The sequence below is a fragment of the Doryrhamphus excisus genome, linkage group LG14 (genome assembly GCF_037039965.1).
Source record: "Doryrhamphus excisus strain RoL-2023G ecotype Guam linkage group LG14, RoL_Dexc_Guam_v1.1, whole genome shotgun sequence".
Lineage (NCBI taxonomy): Eukaryota > Metazoa > Chordata > Actinopteri > Syngnathiformes > Syngnathidae > Doryrhamphus > Doryrhamphus excisus.
In genome coordinates this window covers 14,386,581-14,404,752 of record NC_136370.1, presented here as the reverse complement: position 1 = coordinate 14,404,752, position 18,172 = coordinate 14,386,581, and the positions used below count along the sequence as shown (strand labels likewise).

The following is an 18,172-nucleotide window of genomic DNA, read 5'->3' as shown; positions in this document are numbered from 1 at the left end:
AAAATAATATTCAAACTTTTTTATGCATTTTAATTCGTCCATCTATTTTCTACTGCAATACGGCCGACCATATCCATCTTTCCTGATATTTTCCAGGTCAAACACCAAAACTTGATTATTACTGGGTAATGCTGTAGTCTACCTCGGTCATTGAGATGTCAAAAAAAACATGTAAATGTAAACTTTCCTCCTTTAGTCAAATAGCTAAAGCTGCAGAACCAAGCCTTCTGATAAAGAATGAAATATACTGAGTATGGTGCAAAACTATGCAGCAGCAGAAGTTGTATTAATGGCAACAAGTATTTGATTTATTATTAGACACTGCGCTGCTCACGAAAGTGTGCTGGCCACACCCCATTGGCGTGGGGTAGTGTGCCTGGTCTATGTAATTAGAGCCCATTATCTAAAACTGTTGGTCTTACATAAAAATGCACACATTTTATTGTATTCAATGTTTAAAAAAATGTATATGGCTCTCACAGATACACATTTTAAAATATCTGGCCTTCATGGCTCTCTTAGCCAAAAAGGTTCCCGACCCCTGGGCTAGCCAATATACAATGTACTAAATCAAATCAACTTTATTTGTATAGCACTTTTCCTGCAAAGACATGCAACACAAAGTGCTTTACAGAATTAAAAACAATTACCACAATTAAAAGGAAAAAACTAAGAAACAAAAGAAAGCCCCTCCTTCCCACCCTCCATACTAGGCACACACACACACACACACACAATCACACACAGTAGGGAGACAAGGCATGGCACTGAGGATCAAGGAAACGACACCTTTGGGGCCGTACACACTGGGAGGAGCTGCAGGCCGTGCCATCGGGAGGCCGCCCCGACTCCGACAGACGGGCGGACCCCCACATTAAAGGGAGGAACCCCCAGCCGGCCGGGTCGAAGGGACCCAAGGATGGCACCCCCTCAGCAGAACTGACACAGCCCCCAGTGTGGAGGACCCCCCTGAGGAAACACTGGAGTTAAAAACTGAAGACAAAGAGCATAAAATAGGACTAAAAAGATAAAAACATAACACTGGAGTTAAAAGCTGAAGACTAAGAGCATAAAATAGGACTAAAAAGATAAAATAGGACTAAAAAGATAAAATCAAAACACTGAAAAGCTGAAAACTAAGAGCATAAAATAGGACTAAAAAGATAAAAACACAAGTAAAGTTTAAGAATATGAGTTAAAATGGGTTTCTCAAAATTGAAAAAAATCCATGCTGTCCAATTGAATAGAGGACAGTGTCTCGGGGCTTGAGGAAGGAAGGTATACACTTTTACAGGTCCAAGATGGCCTCCATAGTTCACAAATACTGCTTTTATCCACGCATTTTCAACTTTCTTCTTATCTCACACGTCCCCATTTTCCTCCCTTCACCTCCACTGACTATCCCTTCATCCCCAAACTCTCTTATGCCATCCCTCCTCCCTGCAGCAAAGTTCAGGGTCTTAGTGAAGGTTTGGTTAATGATGCACATTTGTGGCTGCTGACAGAGAGTAAATTGTCCGTGCCTCAGTTGAAGGATGGGGCTCATATTTTGGCTCAGAATCAAGCTGTGACTATGCGAGTAATGCAAAATGAGATGTCAGACCATCACAGACTGAATCGGAATGCACATCAACGGTGTGTGTGTGTGTGCGTGCACATGTGTGTGAAGAGGCTTCTGATCATTTGAGGATGCCAGGGTGAATCATGTGACTTTCCAATGATGTTTATCAATCAATGACAATGCTAATACCTTTGTGGCAAAGTGGCACAAGTAAATACGCTTCAGTTCTTCATTTCAGACCATTCATTCTTATATGAAAAGTTGCCCGGCCCACAACACTCAATGGAGCAGCATGTTTCCATATAGATGAGGCATCATCATTTACACACAACAGTGTCAATCAAAACCAAGGGTTTGTCAAAGCAGTTTTTGATAGAGCTTATCTCATTAAATTGTGCAGGTGTTCCCAATGATATGTCACCTTGATGCCACACAGGACAACCAAAAGGTCCGCTGTGAGGTGACCAGGCATCTTCTTTCAGACACTTTTTGGACCTAAAAAGAGCATCCAGCTGAGATTTAGTTTTTTATTACTTTAGCAGATATGATTTGTTATTTCATTGTGTCTGGTATTTATTGTTGTGTCTGGCCTTTTGACATTGTTTCTGAAAGAAGAAACTCAATGGTTTCATATTTTAACATACGGCTGCATGGCGGAGAGTGGTTAGCACGCAGGCCTCACAGCTAGGAGTTAAATTCCACCCTAAGCCATCTCTATGTGGAGTTTGCATGTTCTCCCCGTGCATGTGTGGGTTTTCTCCGGGTACTCCGATTTCCTCCCACAGTCCAAAAACATGCTAGGTTAATTGGCGACTCCAAATTGTCCATAGGTATGAATGTGAGTGTGAATGGTTGTTTGTCTATATGTGCCCTGTGATTGGCTGGCAACCAGTCCAGGGTGTACCCCACCTCTCGCTCGAAGACAGCTGGGATAGGCTCCAGCATCCCCGTGACTCTCATGAGGATAAGCGGTAGAAAGTGAATGAATGAATTTTAACAAAGTTGTAGAAAATTCATAGCTATTAAAATCATATATCTTAAGCTACTAAACAGTTCAATCATAGGTATTATTGTCATTAGGGCTGTTCCAGTCAGTATCAAACGATATCAGAGAGAGAGCACGGTATCAGCCGATACATGCTTTAAAATGTTGATCCCTACAGCAATCAATACGCCGCATCAAGACTTCCTGTCTTTCTGAGAGTGATATAAGTTCTGCACCCTGCAAAACGTGCCTAAAAAAATTTCTCACCAGGGCGGTGCTTTAAAAAGGTTTAGATTGTTGTGGCATTTTAGGGCTAACACCTGTGGGATGAGTAGTGCCTCAGTAAGGATTTGGGAGCATGCAGACACTATGTAGCACTTTTAGTGCAGGAGGAACTTTCGTTGTGTGCGGGCAGAACACATGTATACAACCAACCATTAACAAGTACATTCACACTTAAGGACAATTTACATTATTAGATTATTTTATTAGATTAATTAAACATGCATGTAAAGCAAGCACTTGAAGGATTATTCAACAAGATCATATTGATATTTTAGTTGTGAGCAGAAAATAACATTTCATTGAAAGGATGACTCTAAGTGTCAATTTGGTGAAAATAAACACATGAAAGAGAGTATATGCGATGCCATGTTGACTATACTGAATAAAAACATACATGCATGTTCTCCCCCCGGGATTGCATAATAACCTTGTGGTCCTAATGTCATAGTAAATGACAACACCAAAGGGAGATCACTTCTGCTGCCACAGAAACACATGTTTTCACAACTAATATACTGCACACACACACACACGCGTGCAAATGCCCAGTTGGGATGTTTACCTCGAGCCTTGCCTCCCCACTCCGTCTGTCTCGGGGGGAAGGTCACTGTTATCACGCTCAATTTGATTATGTCTTAATCCAATCAGGCAAAGCACAGAGAGCCCCATTGATTTTTCAGACATAGAATAATGCTTATTGGACATCGAGGCACATCGTTGATTCCTGTGCAAGGTTAAGTCCAGAGGAAAATATCTTATCTGTCACTGAGCCGTTCACTGAGCGTGTTTGCTTATTTCCTCGATTCACCTGTCTTGAAGCTAAATGCAAAGCAAGCTGTCAGCCCCTGTTGCATTCACAGGCCGTTTCTGCCCACTTCTGTTTAGCGAGATTGTCACTAACAGCAGACTTCCAAGCAAAATCCCACAACAGCCGCAGAAGATGAAATGCCTGATTGCACCTCAAAATATAATCCGTGCAAATAGAGAGAGCGAGCGAGAGGCTGGATGGAGAGCCAAACAGCAAAGATGCACACAGGAATAGTTTGCATTTGGAGATGGATGATGAGGCGGCGTGAGCTGCATGAGAAGATGCCGAAATACAGAGGAAGCGGGAAGCTGAAGGGCTAAGCAGCTTTCTGTCGCTCAAATACATCTGAAGCAATGTGGTAACACACCAGAGAGCATGGGAACTCAAAGAAATCACATGTGCACATAAAGCTTCATGTTCAGTCAGATGAAGTAGAGGCAAATGTGCTTAGTCAGCGCTCTGGAGATTTGTCCTTCAGCCTTCATGCTGCCAATCAGTCAGTTAAAAGCACATTAAGATAGCCGCCCGCTTGAAATTACATTTAGATGACCCGCAGTCCACAGTGCAGGTATCGGCTGTGATAACTGTGCAAGACAGTTGTTGAATGTTTAATTTTGGGGGAAGTAAAACCAGGGTGACCCCTTTTTAATATGTGTTTTTCTCTGAAATGAAGACGGAGAAATAGTGTGCCTGCAGTGAAGCGTGCCCCCACCCCTCCGTCCCCCACTCCCACAACACTCTCAAAGCAGCACATAGCAAGCTGGATGATGACAAGAGCTTTTGGGGAATGGCGAGACCCACTCACCTTCTGGTTCACCGCACAGTGTGCACTGTGATTCTGGACAAGGACCAAAGAGAGAAAACAAGATATTACATGAGACAACACATACGTTTTAAACATCTCTTCTTCAGAAAAAAAGTCATAAAAACAATAACTTTATCAAAAATGACAGAGTACATTGTTGTCCTGTTTATAATGTCTTTACCGAGTAGCACCCGTGTGCACCACAATATGGCGACAAAAACCATGCATAATATAACTATCAGCTGCATGCAGCTGCATAAAAAGAGATGCAGAGTCAGGCATGAAAAGGAAACAAACAAAAGGAGACGTATTACTTCAGTTCATCATTGCCCTATAGAGTAGAAGCAACGTGTGTGCACGAACCATAAAATGAGCAAACATGGGGTATACTTGAAATTTCAATCTGAGAGCAATGTGCACTTGTTGTCCATTATTTTTATTGGTGACGCTGGGGAAAGACCTGAGTAGAGAGCAGACGCCGTTAGTAATATCTGTATCTCATTATATTTACATATTTATATCTATATACAGTATACAATGCAGTATATATCTATATATATTGTATTATATATATTAGAGCTTGTCGTGGTGTAGTGGTTAGTGTTCTGGACTTTGGACCGGACGCGTCGGGTTAGAATCTCCACTATTAAGCATCATCAGTATTCGTCAGGAAGGGCATCTGGAATATAAAGGGTTAAAAAAAAATCAGTATGCGGATCAAAAAGATCCACTGTGGCCGAAAAAGACGAAAGAAACAAACAAACTGTATATATACGTATATCTATATTAGGGATGCTCTGGTCCGATTGGCCGCTATCAGTGAAAAAGGACTGTATCGACATCAGCCGATACATGCTTTAAAACGGCGACCCCTTCCACCGTCAACTCCGCCCCTTCGCTAGAGAATTTAGTAATAAGTTCTGCACCCTGCAAAATGTGCCTGAAAAAGTCTCACTGGGGTGGCGCTTTAAAAAGCTTAAATCGGTGTGGCGTTTGGGGGCAAGCACTTGTGTGGCAGTGTGGTGAGTTTAAGGCTCGCAATTTGATCATCCGTCAGGCGGCGGGGGGTTCCAACTCGCTGTACTTGTACTTGAGTGTGGGCCAAATTTGTAGATGAGTACCGCCACTTTAAGGATTTTGTGCAAGAGGAACTTTTGTTGTGTGCAGGTGCTGCGTCAGACTGTGTTTATTTATTAGCGTTAGGCTTAAATTACTACTCAAACATCATTTTGTCTTTCAAACACATCAATGCTGAAAATAACTGTAGATACTGTATATCGCTAAAAATGACAACATATAGAAAAGAGTTTTGGCAAACTGTCAGCACAGTGGCTGATGACTGAAGCCTGGAGTGAATTTACCGGTTTAATTACCTTCCTATCCCTACAGTGTAATTCCGGAGTCAAAGCAATTGCCGCAATCAGCTGGTCATGCCTGTTAAAATTTAAAGCGCTCTTAAATTTCCCTGCGTAGAGTCCGTATTGATCTAGGTCGCACGGCTTATGTATTGTGGGAACTGCTCTTGTGTAATTCTCATTGGCTTTCAATGACATGTTTTAAACTAGCTTGCTGGCTCTTAAGCCTCAGATAAACTTAATAGGTTATCGTTTTTGAGCCATTATGCACTCATAACGGTGTAAATCTGTTTCAATTGTATCTAATCTATGAAGATCTTAAAGGCTCTGAAAAACCTTTTTAGCTAGACGTGTCTTCTTGATGGAGAGAAACCAAAAATCTAATAAGCGTGGAATGGAGAATGGAAAGACTTCAAATAAAAGTGACTCAGATACGTATAAATATTTGACATTAATAATTGGGTGTTTTCTTTATTTTAATTTCAACTAGGTTAGGGATAAAAATTATTTACATTTCTACATGGGTATGCATTATTTACCATGGTTGATTGGTTCCAGACCTGACCATGATAAGTACATTTCCATCAAGTAGGATTCCTTATTCATAAATGAAATTTACCTACTTAATACATTTTAAACTTTATTAGAGCCCTCTAGACATAAAATAACTCACTCCACCTTTACACTCGTATTACTTAACATAATATAGTCTACATAAAAGAGAGATAATAAGCCATTTGAGACATAAATAAGACAAAATATAGACTCATGTTAACATCAGGAAAGTCAGTAGTTACTGCAGTGGTTATTGTCTCATCAATGTAACATTACTTACTGTAGAATTTAAAGTGTGATGTGATTTAATGTAAGTATGTCAACATGGAAATATATATATTTATAAAACCCCTTATATTATTGTCTTGTCACTTTGAAAGGACTGCTACAGCACAAATATTACAATGTGAATGGAAAGTTACTGCTAGACAAACAATAAAGAGTAGCCAATAAATCGTCAAATGGGGTTTTCATGATGCAAGGTTAAAAAAGTACTATTATAATACATAAATGCTGCAGTTCAGATAAACAGACAAGGGGAATTATATAAGAGAGAACCCTGGTGGCAAAATACATATTGACACTTTCCCTAAATGGCAATCAATATTGACAGCATTTACACGCAATGCAATATACATTTAGGAAACATAATGATAAATGTCATAGATGGAATTGATTTTAACTGTTATATATACACAATAAAGACTTTCATTCTTCGCATGAACAACCACTCTCTATTTGATAAATAAACACCGAACAAGAGCAAGACGATGGCTTGAATCGTCATTGACGTGTGTGTATAAAATGGAAATTGCACAAAACCCACCACACATTCATCTGGGGTCCCAGTAAGACCTAAAGAAAGAAAAAAATCCCACTTTTCTAATGGTTCGTTTTTTGCCTGTTTTTCAGGTCAAGCGGTTGTTGCAAATTCGCCTTTTTTTAAGGTGTTTAAACAACACTTTTACGGTCCGGGAGGTGGACAAAACCCACCACACATTCATCAGGGGTCCCAGTAGGACCTAAAGAAGGTAAAAAATTATATTTTTTTAATAGTTCGTTTTTCGCCTGTTTTTCAGGTCCGCGGCAGTTGCAAATTCTCCTTTTTCAAGGTCTTTAAACAACATTTTTTTGGTCCGGGGGGTGGACAAAACCCACCACACATTCATCAGGGGTCCTAGCAGGACCTAAAGAAGGAAAAAAATCCCAGTTTTCTGACGGTTCTTTTTTCGCCCCTTTTCAGGTCCACGGCTGTGGCAAATTCTCCTTTTTTCAAGGTGTTTTTAAATAACACTTTTCTGGTCAGAGACGGGGACAAAACCCACCACACATTCATCAGGGGTCCCGGCAGGACCTAAAGAAAGAAAAAAATCCCACTTTGCTGATGCTTTTTTTTTTTGGCTGTTTTTTAGGTCCACGGCTGTCGCGAATTCTCCTTTTTTCAAGGTGTTTTTAAACAACACTTTTCCGGTTCGGGAGGTGGACAAAACCCACCACACATTCATCAGGGGTCCCGGCAGGACCTAAAAAAGGAAAAAAAATCCCACTTTGCTGACGCTTTGTTTTTCAGGTCCGTGGCTGTCGCAAATTCTCCTTTTTTTCAAGGTGTTTAAACAACGCTTTTGAAGGATAAAAGTTATGATGACAGGAGATTTCAACTCAAAAGCAATAAAACCTGCGCAGCCGCTTGAAACCGCAATGATTTTGTATCCAAACTTGTGTAAACAACCTTGGAGCAAATCTCGCTGCTGATTGCTTGTTGTCTGTGCAGTAAACAAATACATGGAAATTCACGAGGGTCCGCGGTGTCCCCTGACATCATAACATATCCATTCCGAACATACAAGGAGCTACCTTGATATTATAATGTCTTCATCCATAATTAAGGCCTTCATTTCCATATTAGAAGGACTTCTTCCACCTTCCCCTTTGGCTGAGCTCTCGCTTGCACTGTTCGCTTTATATGACTTGTCAGAGACACAGGTGTTAATGAAACTGCTTTGGGTGTGATAAGCAAGGTGTGATGCAGAACTGAAATAACGAAATGTGGATTGATGGTAGATATAACAGTCCCTCCAGGATTTTGCTGGATTTTTTTGGTTGCAGACTAAAATGCCTGATTCGTAGGCAGGTTTTTTCCACAAAGTTACAGCAAAAGTTGTCATGTTTTGAGGCATATTTTTCCAAAAATCATTATATCAGCTTGTGATTTACATACTTTCCTCGTAATCTTGCAACCCCCAAAAGCACATGATTTCAATGAAGTGGACAAAATGATGAACAAATGAAGATGCCTGATTTGTGCCCATAAATTTGGTTGCAAAATGGACTTTATTCAGTCACAACACTGAATAAATTAAATAAAACACTTAACCTTTAAATATATCTTAGCCTTCACATGAGGGAAAAAAACAACAAACAAAACATTTCACAGTGAAATAACGACGCTCACTTCCAAATGCGCAAACCTCCTTATAATAACTTTGGCATCGTTTAACACAAGAATACTTACTACATTTATAACTCTGAAAAGTGGAAAAAGCATGAAGGGGTCCCATTTAAAAGGGTCTGACTAAGGTTAGGTAATCAACTTACCTTAAATATGTTATATATTGTAATTTCTATTTTTTTTTATGTAAAATTTGTTGTATTTTTGTTCTGCATTGTTCAATTTTTGAAAAATTACATGACATAAAAATTTATGGCGAGCATCATTTCTGGAAGTAAAATCATTCATCATTCAAATTCTTAAATTTGAGACCTATTTTGCTTTTCCCACTTTTCTGACCTGTAAATGTTGTTATAATGTTGTATTCTCATGTTAAACAATGCCAAAGAATCAGAAGCGATTCTTCGCGATTCTTTCTAACACTAAGTTCCACTGATGTTATGCAATCCGGACTTCCTTATATGGGCTGCAGATTGCCAGCACCCAACAAACGCGGACTTATGTATCCAGAAGAATCAAATAAAATCCTCCTGATTTTCTTTATGACTGACAAATTTGGTGATTTTAATGGTGGAAGTAATAAGTGGGTGTGTTTATTAAGACAGGCTCAATAGCTGGACAATAATAGGCATTAAAAAGAAATGAACAGACAGCACACACACATACTATATATATGCATTCACTTATTTACTTCAGTCAAGCACAAGTCACACACACACACACACACACACACACACTCGCTACTCTCATCTATGTGGACGATCACCGATTTCAGTTTACCTTCCCCTTGACTGGCTCAATCCATCTTCAACAAGCGTCTCCGTATGGGTGTATGTATGTGTGTGAGTGAGTGCGGCCTCCCCACGGAGCTGATTTAGCACTTCTCAAAGGAGATACTGTGTCGAACGCAGGCCTGGAGGAGAGCTCATCAGGCCAGCAGTGTAAACCTTTCCTGTCTCTTCAGGGGCTAATTACACAGCACTGACACACACACAAGTTTACTGCTCCTGCACAGTCATACACATACCTTTAGTAATATAGTTTACGCAGGGGCGTCGTTTTGAGCCACACCAAAGAAACTCTTTGTAGTGAATGACTAACAATGTGAGGTATGAAACCCGTGAATGGATCACCTAGTACAATGTTGGCTTCATTGAGATTAATAAAAGGATGAAAGATGACTTTCAGAGTCAATGGCGGGCTAGCCATTAAAGCCTTGGTGTTTTGCGTCATTATTTGGAATATTATTTTCGCAATTATCAACAACATGATAGAGTTAGGCGTAGTCTCCTTCTGATGATGGCCTGCAAAACAATGCAGCTTTGCAAGGAGTTTTTCCATTGGAGATATGGCATAGCTCGCTATTTCTGACAGTCCAAATTTGTCAAGTGCACAGAAGAGTCTCTCTCTAGCCATCCTCCGTCATTTAACCTGCCTCCTCCTCCTCGACACAATGACTAGCCGTCTGTATTGCTGTGCCATCGCTGTGCCAATTTGATCCTGTCGTCCAAACTTGCTAAAAAAAAACAAACGGCTTTGATTTATAATTTGATCAATTATATTGAGGGTACAAAATTTGCAACATTTACATCTTCTCCTATAACTATTGTGTGCGTTCTGATAATGTGCATATAATAGGCATATTATATTATATGACACACGCAATTCTCGTTGCACCCTGTTAGCAGCTCAGCTTTGCACATACAAAGCCCGAGGTGTGTTGAACCCTCCTTATTTACATTCATGACGGATTGCCTTTATACAGTATGAATGCAAAGTGTCACTGGAATACTTATTACGCTTTTTCCACTTTTCAGACCTCTAAATATAGTTAGAATGTTGTATTCTCGTGTTAAACGATACCAAAGTCTCATATAATGAGGTTTGTGCATTTGGAAGTGAGCCCTGAAAGAAGTTTGGGATGGCTTAAAACGCTGATGTGGTAAAACTGCCCCTTTGTGATGTCACAGAGATGTGGACATCATTATATGGTTCATGTACATCTGTGTAATACTTGCTTTTATAGTCAGTATAGTTACTCCAGACCCCATTCACTGTGCAATATCTGATCAACCTCCATGTGCAATATTAAGGGCTCTAAATGCAATATACTAAGTTCTATGTGAAGTATTTCCATAATGCCTCATATTAACTCATTAGCAAGATCTCAGTGTATAGACTGGTCATATATCTCATCTCCTTTCATATATCTACATACTGTATTGTAAATAACTCTGGGAAAAACTTGATTTTGTTAATACTTGGGTTGTTCATATTGTTTATTTTTCTATATTGTGTATTTTGTACTGCTTAACTGATTCTGTACTCTTGCTGCTGTGCAATACAAATTTCCCCACTGAGGGACGAAATAAGGCATATCTTAATCTTAATAGTTAGGAAGCACTTTGGGCCAGTGACCAATCACGACGGAGTGCGCATGCCCGAAGGCGGGCCGTAGGTGGAATAAATGAAAACAGTTTTGGCAGGAAGCACAAACTGAAGGAAATACAGCGGGAATAGGTGCAGATTCTGGAAGATCTAAAAAGTTTTCTGTGCTGGTTATTGTGTGTAGCTGCTCTATAGGAGACCACCACTCAATAAATGGTGTAAAAATGAGCATAGTAGATCCCCTTTAAGACTGGAAAGCATGAAATCATAGCAGCCACTTTGGAACACTAAATGCCACATTGGTAGAAATAGTGTCTCCAAAACAAGGTGTATGGGAGTAAATGGCTTCAAACGGCTTATAGTGACTTTCAGTAGAAGTGGCAGAGAGTGCTTCACTATGACACAGAGCTCTAAACTCAAACTCCACTGTCCTTTATTGGAGAATACAGAGGCCATCAAATGGAGTGCACTACCCTGTCCATTGTGGAAATGTCAACAGTGTGTAAGATGTGTGGCTGTGTGTAGTGGCCGGTTATATCTATAAGACATATGGGCACTTTCTCTTGGGGGAGCCGCGAGTGGAAAAATCCCATTAGCTCATTTGTTAATCGAGTCAGGATGTGTGGCAGATGGGCGTCCTCTACAGGTGGGATACTCGCGCCCCCATGCTGCTCAGACATCATATCAAACATCCATGGTTTGACATGGATCAAACCAAAATGACTATTGAGGGGAGTGACTTCAGGCCCTCAGGTTAATTACACGGCATACAGTGTTGGGTCCGCTAAGGGCGTCATTCAAGCCAGAATTGCCGCTGGCTGTGAGGTTACTGATGCTTGAAGAAGGCGCATCCTACTTGGAAAAAACTCAAAAACATGTCTCATGGGAATACTGAAGCTGCTCTTACACAACAAATAAACAACCTTGGGGTCACTTACACTCTATGCAAAGTACTGCTATTTTCTACACATGCTGTGATGCTGACACAGCGACTAAAGTCTTTTATACAGGGTCAGGCAAAATGATCTGACACATTTGTAGGTTAAATAAAAGGCAAATAAAGTAAAGTAACAAATTGTTTTTATTTTTGTTTCATTATGTTTTAAAAATTAAATCAGTTCTGGCAGTTGATTTTAGTTTCAACGCAGATCCAGTAGCTCTGAAGTTGGTCTCCCATAACAAGATGGTGTTTGGAGGTGGTACGGGATCATGTCTACCAAGATTGAAGTGCAAACGGAATGCTCGTTGTGTTGCAGTTACAGATTCGTTTGTTTTGATAAACAAGAAACGAAAAACAATGGCATTATAAAGAAGCAATATGCACGTTATATGTACTTTTTGAAAATAAAAACACAAATAAAAACACTTTTTTGTTTCTTTACTTTATTTGCCTTTTATTTAACCTACAAATGTGTCATCATTTTGCCTGACCCTGTACAAAACACACCAAAACACACCAAAATGGGACATTACCATGCCTGTATGCACTTTCATACAACAACATGGCGTCATGAGTTTGATCATTTCATTGGTAATCTGGTGTGATGCAGAAAATACATGACAGTGACAAGGGTCAGATTAGTTGCTTATTGGTTAGTTTATTAGTTGATTATATGTTTTTATTTATTGTATTTATTATTTAGGTTAAGTTGCCAGGTGAACTTTTCCCCCTCCACTCCACAGCGTTTATACATAACGCATGCAAAAAGCCTTTTATAGGCAGTGTCAAAGGGGCTTATCACATCAGGACTACAGGCCTCCCTGAGGACCAGACAGCCATTTCCCATGATGCCATTACATGTGGTTCAGTGCAACAGTTAACAGTTTTTTTCAAACTCCCGTTTTATATAAGGGTGCACATATGAATGTAAATAACTGAATGATTTCATCATTTATAAAGGCTTTTAAAATCCCTTCAAAGTAAAGGTTAAGTGCCGTAAATGGAAGTAAAATTGCCCATACAGTACTTTACATCAGGGCATGCAATATGTATGTAGAGTATATACTGTGTGTGTGTATATATACATAGGTACTGTATGTGGTGTGCTTTTGTGTCTGCAGGTATTTCTGCAAACGTGCATATTTAAGTACACTGATTTTGCAACTGCATTCCCGCTGTGACGTTCCTTCAGAAATATTTTTCTCTCTTTATTCCGTGAACATTCTGACTGTGTGAGAGTGACTGAGTTGAAAAAACAAAAAAAGCTGTGAGATTTGGGTGGTTGATGGTAAAAATAGTCAAAAGGGTAACCCTAAGATAGCTTTTCACCTCCTGGGTGATAACAGGAGACGGAGTGGCCTTTAACTGAATGATTTAAATTGTGAAGGACCATTTTAGATAACTATATAAATGGGGAAAGGCTTGAATGATTTATCTGTGAGTGGATTTGAGCGTGAACACAACCCCTGGACTGAATGAAGAAGAGTAGAGTGAATACAAGAGGACAACAAGGCAGGTTTGGGCGCATGGAAAAGACAAAGCGAGCTGCAAATAGACAGAAGCAGCCCGAGACTTGCCACAAAAAAGGTTATTGATGGTCTCCTTCACGCCCCGGCAGCCTTCTGTCTTTGGGCCAGTAGATGAACATATCGGCACGTCCTGACCAAGAGGGAGTAGCCATCAATGATGAGTCCCTCAGTGCTCCTCTTTTTAAATCCTCACGTCCTCCTCGGTCATGCCAACCTATCATTGTTCCGTCAATTACCAGTTTCTGTTGACATTGTCTCTGTTTGGACTCCCTTTATCTTACATCACCTTCATCGTCAGCCATTTGCATCATTTCAAAATGTGACTTCTATATCGGAAATTACAGTATTACTAAAAATGTATGCTGTGTTATCCTTCTATATTTAATACTGACCAATGATTTTCAGTCAATTTTGATAGTTATTGTAAGTCAATGTGTGATATGCTTCTACACAAGTGTCTTCTTCGAGAACATGCTGACAATTATTAAACAGGAAGGTTGATTTTATTCATATACTTAAAAATATGATTTATTTCAGCTTCTGCAGCTTCATTTTTTGTCCTTGTTGGTGTACAAAATTAACCCCTCCCTTTGCCTCTTCATGGAGATAGACATTTTGGTACCAAAACATGGTCGCTTTTGGTTTTACGTGAGTCGGTATCCGGTAGTAACGGCGAAAATTGATCGGTGCCAACAAAAGTACAGTTTGAGTCAATCGCTAATTTTACACACATACAGTATATAGAGTATATACAGTATATTTATGGACAGTTATGGACAGCCAGAAGCTGTCCTCTGAAACCAGAATGAAAGCTTGGAGTAGGGGGAAAGTTTTTTTTTTTTACCGGGGTAATGTCAGCGGAAACATGCCGAGCGTTTTTAAAATCCTGGCTCAAAGTTCCTGTGGTGGAAAATTAGCACTAAGTTCCTAATTGGATTACGTTATGGACTCTGTAGTGGCCAATTCAAGTGTGAAAATGTTCTCATGCTACCTGAACTAAGCTTTCACTATGTAAACATTGTTCCCTTGTAAATATACCTGTGGAAACACTTGTTTATTCTATATATTTTGTCTGTAAGCTGACCTGGCTCTTTGGGGTAACTGGATTCTCTTGTATAGCGACATGTTGGATGCATAGCTCCACTTTGCACCAATTCTTACCCTTATGCAGCCATCACTAAGACACTCTTCATACCACATCAACATTTCCATTGCTTTCGAATTCAATCTTTATGTTACCTAGCAAATAGAAGACATTTTTTCCCACGAGGCTGTTTTTTTTAAATGAATCATGCTGTTTCTGTGACTTATTTTTGGAAGAAAAATTTTATATTACAAAAGTCACATCAAAGTCTTGTAAATTAAGTGGTTGCTGCTCCATTTTTTTTTTTTACTTAAAATACTTCTCTACATGAGAGGAGAAATATCTCAGAAAAGAACTAAATTTGAAACACTTATATGCTCGGACTACATTAAAAAGCCATAGTATTTCAGTATGTGGAATCAAACTATGGAATGGATTGAGTAAGGACCTCAAACAATGCACAACGATGAGCCAATTCAAGAAACAATACAAGCAGTTGATGTTTGCTAAATACAAGGATGAAGAGTCTTGAACCAGTCATGATGTGCTATATATATATCACTATATTGACACTTACTATTGTACCCATTATGTCTTTGAAAGTTAAAAAACTATATTAGGAAAGCAGGAAGTGAACAAAATGTAACAGTTACTGATTGTAAAAGTACCAGATGGAGGGGTAGGATTTAATAAGCTTTGCTTCTTCCTACTCCTTTTGGACATGTGGAACTGTGAACTGATTATGGGATGCACTCAATTGTAATCTGATGCATGTTCAAATGAAATTAAACCATAACCATTATCATTACCAAAATGCCAGCAGTCCTTCAAGTTCCCTTTACATCTAGAGAAGGTTGCTCTTTTGATGACTGCATCTGGCTCCCGACATTTCTTAACCCGGTAAAATGTATTATTTTTTCAGCTGACACTTTAAAGTAAAGCATGACAGAAATCACAGTGGTAAAGATAACGTTCAAAATCTAAAAGGCCGAGAAGATTTTCTTATGAGATGATTTTTTTTTGTATTCATGGTTAACTTATGGAGGGGGAAAAAAGATGGGGGTGGGCACTCCCTTCCGCATGCTCACCCACTCATAAGTGAGAATTCAGCGAGGATGCATTCACAAACTTACAAACAATCGGGTATTTTTAAAACTCTTCTCAAAAATGAACATTTTACCCACTGAAAAATATGAGATCTCTGTGAAGGCAGGCTGTACTCCACAAATCACAGAGATGATACATGTGTGAAACACAAGGGCAGACTGGGAGGTGATTGGCTGCACAGACAGCATGGACCACAAATAGGAGAAACTAATCAGAAAGCAGCATAATAACATCAAAGCAGGAAAAGGTCATAACCAAAATTGGATCCTGTCTGTCCAAATTGATGACTGTTGTTCTTGTCTGTTGTATTTTTTTTTCTTTTCATTAATCCGCTGTATGGCGGCGAGTGGTTAGCGCGCAGACCTCACAGCTAGGAGACCAGAGTTCAATTCCACCCCTGGCGATCTCTGTGTGGAGTTTGCATGTTCTCCCCGTGCATGCGTGGGTTTTCTCGGGGTATTCCGGTTTCCTCCCACTTTCCAAAAACATGCTAGGTTAATTGGTGACTCCAAATTGTCCATAGGTATGAATGTGAGTGTGAATGGTTGTTTGTCTATATGTGCCCTGTGATTGGCTGGCGACCAGTCCAGGGTGTATCCCCGCCTCTCGCCCGGATATAGAAAATTAATGAAAGAATCCAATTAGTTTTGGCAATTTTCCACTGTTTTCTGTGATTTTTCGATTGTTGTGATTGGGGGACACCATAAGTAGGGGGCCTTTGTGCTGTGGACAAAGAAAAAAATAATCCCAGCCGTTATCAACAACCTTCACTAATGAAGAAACGGCTTCTATATTATAGAACTACATTTGAAACATGATATATTAGGATATATATTTTTTCCAAACAAGATAGCGGTTACATTTATGTCTTTACAAGTAATAGCCATCATACAACACTGCCCCCAGGGAGTCAACATATACTATGTATAAAAAAAAATACAAATTGATGACATAATTACTCCTAGATACAAACATCCAGCCCCCACAGTGAATTGCCTGGATGGATACCAAAGCCACTATTCCATTAGTGAATCATTATTTTCCAATCCCTCCATTCATAAAAGCCATTGACTACAATTCACATATTCATAGACAAATCATTAAGACTGGGTTTCAACTGCAAATGTAATCAAACATATTCAAATCAGGGTTGGGCGGCTCGCAGTATTACTGCCATGAATCAATAAATGTAATCAAGCCCCATCCCAGCCGTTTGCCTCCTACATGTGTTCGGCATGGTGCTCAATAACGGTGGGCGAAGGAGCAGAAAAAGGAACTTGTCAAGCATGAAAGTAATCAGTAAGGTTGGCGACAGTGGTTGCATGGCGACTGTCTATTACTCTTCATCTTTCAGACATGTTAGTTTTGTGTGAGTACAATACAAGAGGGGTTCGTAATATGTGATGTGAAATCATCAAATGAGAAGTCTCATGCTTGTCATTTGATTTGCATCGTAAAAAGGAGACGGGACTATCCATCCATCCACTTGCTATCCCGCTTGTCTTCATTATGGCTGAGCTGGAGTCTGTAGCCGTCTTAACACTTGGTCCGCAATTCAATTCAACATAAGGTGTGAAGTATGTGTAAACTGCGCTAGCAAACACTGCTGTGTGATCACACCGGCTCTAAACGGATAGACTTGCTTGACTAGACTTGGGGGGGGGCGGACTATGGAATCGACTGCTTGTATATCTACGGGATGAATCTCAGATCGCTATACTGCAATGTCATCGTGACATTTAATTATGGCAAGAACTTCGACAGGCCACCGTTCCATGTTCTTTTCACGAGGTAGAATTTTACTTTGCATTTCTTTTGCTCCTTAGTAGTCACACTGAGTACTTTTTTTACTCATTAAAAATGCAAGATGCTGCACTTGGAAACTACTGTCAAGGGGACTGCAAAAAAATCTCCCTTCACACTAAAACTGACCCTAATATTTAAAATACTTTATACCTTTCAGTATAATTGCCCTTAATGAAAATTGCACATGTGTGTGTGTGTGTATATATTTCCCCCTTCCTGATTGCCTATTTGTCACACTTAAATGTTTCAGATCATCAAGCAAATTTAACTACCACTCAACAACAACACCACTGAACAAAGAATGCAGTTTTTAAATGAAACTCCAAACCTAGATGATGTGATAACGTGCAATGAGTCTTGAGGAATTTGGTCCCAATCATCTTTGCAGAATTGTTGTAATTTAGCCACACTTTAGGGTTTTTTAAGGTCATGCCACAGCCTTTTTAAGGTCATGCCACAGCCTTTTTAAGGTCATGCCACAGCATCTCAGTAGGTTTCAGGTCAGTACTTTGACT

At 39.7% G+C, this 18,172-nt stretch overlaps 1 protein-coding gene across 9 annotated transcripts in view; it reads right to left on the bottom strand.

The window, feature by feature from the left end:
* Positions 1-18,172, bottom strand: part of dlgap2a (discs, large (Drosophila) homolog-associated protein 2a) — a 141,141-nt gene that overhangs the window by 68,748 nt on the left and 54,221 nt on the right. Inside the window, exon 2 of one of the 9 annotated variants that reach the window (XM_058090764.2) lies at positions 4,445-4,477. The exons of the other annotated variants lie outside the window; for them this stretch is intronic. The gene's annotated coding sequence lies outside the window, so the exon portion shown is untranslated. The remainder of the gene's footprint in view (positions 1-4,444; positions 4,478-18,172) is intronic. 9 annotated transcript variants of the gene reach the window in all.